General features: G+C 55.9%; 1 protein-coding gene across 1 annotated transcript in view; it reads left to right on the top strand.

Moving 5' to 3' along the window:
* PDCD7 (programmed cell death 7) overlaps positions 1 to 1,849 on the top strand; it is a 17,288-nt gene that overhangs the window by 13,541 nt on the left and 1,898 nt on the right. Inside the window, exon 6 of the mRNA XM_019503988.1 lies at positions 1,020 to 1,089. The gene's annotated coding sequence lies outside the window, so the exon portion shown is untranslated. The remainder of the gene's footprint in view (positions 1 to 1,019; positions 1,090 to 1,849) is intronic.

Here is a 1,849-nt window from a genome sequence, read left to right as displayed (position 1 = left end):
AGGAGCTGTGGCTGCAGGGCCAGCTGTCCCCACACTCTGGTTAATAAAGTCAGGGGGATGTCTGGTTTTTCTATGATTAAAAAAAACCAAAAGCAAACACTAAAGCATATAGAAGTTTAGAATTAATTTTATGATGATGATCAAGGTGCACCGATACATTGGTCCAATATCGGATAGGCACAGATGCAATCCATTTTCTTTATATCGGAAATTGGCCTGATGTTGCTGATAATTGGCCCGATAAATGCCCGTGCATACATGCAGCCATAGCACAGCACAGCACGTGGGTGGTGAGGAGCACAGCCTGACAGCTTGGAGAGTTGTGTGCAGCTGCTAAGTCTGTTGTGGTGGACTGGGAGTGGGGAGGGAAGTGGGGGGGGGGGCAGATCAACTCCTGTGGTGAGGGAGGGAGTGGGGCAGGTGCTGCCCAGCTGGGACGGGGTGTGGGACAGAGCCACAGCTTGTCCAGGGGCATGGGGCTGTGTTCCCAGTGCGTGGGGACTGTGCTTGGGGCAGGTGGCAGTGGTGCTGGGAAAGGGCTACAGCGAAATAGGGTGGCTGCAGGCTTTCTGTGCTGGGAGGATCCTGGTGCAACTTGCAGCTGCAGCCTACTCCCCACAGATCCAGGGTACCACCCCCACTCCTGGCTGTGCCCTCCGGGGTGCCCACAGCAATGGAGCCATACCTTCTCTGTCCCATAACCTGGCCTGCCCTGGCTAAGCAGCACCTGCTCCAGCTCCAGCCCCACTTCTCCCTCACCTCAGGGACCTTGATCTGCCCCTCCACCCCTTCCCTTCTTCCTCTCCATCCACTACAACAGACTTATCAATTGCATGCAGCTGTATTGGAAATCAGATCAGTATCTGCCGATATGCCTCCTTAAAAATTGGCTTTCGGTATTGGTGTCAGTGTACCCCTAATAGAGACACTGGTAGGCTTGCAAATTTATTTTAAAATTGTAAATATATCAATAAAACATTGCCCAACTGATCTCTCTCTCTCTCTCTCTCTTTTTCTAGTGGTGTTTCATTTTAATCATGGAAGAACATGGATTTCTGGCACCAGGGATCCAGCTGGAGGCCAAATGAGGTGGCTGACCTGGCCATTTGGGGCCAGGAGGACACGCTTTGACAGTTCACAGTGGACCACCACAATGAGCACATCTTCCAGGCGATAGCTGCCCAGATGGCAGGGCAGGGGCACACATGGCAGGAGTGCTGCACAAAGACCAGCTGTGCAGCTACAGCCCAATAGCAGCTGGCCCAGAGGTGCAGACGGCTCTGCTGCAGTGCTCGTACCACATCCCAGGTGGCTGTGTGGTCCCCATCCAGCTCTGGGAGGCATTCAGATGTGGGGCAGCAGGTCCAAGGGGATGGATGCTGTCGCATGTGGCAGGAGGTCACAGCCAGGTAGCAGCCCTCACTGCCAGACTGCTGCAGTGGGTAGAGGGGGCATGTCTCCCCATATATCAACTGGCTGGGCCTCAGAAGCTCCTGAGAGCAAGTAGCCCTGAGCTGTTTGCCAGGGCAGCTTTTTATACTGCTGGGGCCAGTCCTTTCAGCTCCCCGTGGCTGCATCCAGGAGCTGGCTGCATCCAGGAGCGTGGAGAATAAGAAAAGAATGGGTGGGGTGGGGTGAATTGCCAGTGCAGCAGGAATCAGCCCAGCTCAGTTGGTGCGAGTGCGGGAGCTGGAAGCAGCCAGGCAGGTTGTGCTTCTCGCCCCTGCACGCAGCGCTGGCCAGAGCCACCTGCTGGCCACAAGCTCCCTGACCCCCTCCCCCTGGTGCTGCTGGCAGTGGGGGCTGCACACTGTGGGGGAGTCCCCGCACTCTAGCCCCCAACCCCCAC

The sequence above is a fragment of the Gavialis gangeticus genome, unplaced genomic scaffold (genome assembly GCF_001723915.1).
Source record: "Gavialis gangeticus isolate Ggan-Ray unplaced genomic scaffold, GavGan_comp1, whole genome shotgun sequence".
Taxonomy (NCBI): domain Eukaryota; kingdom Metazoa; phylum Chordata; order Crocodylia; family Gavialidae; genus Gavialis; species Gavialis gangeticus.
This window is presented reverse-complemented; position numbering and strand designations above follow the sequence as displayed.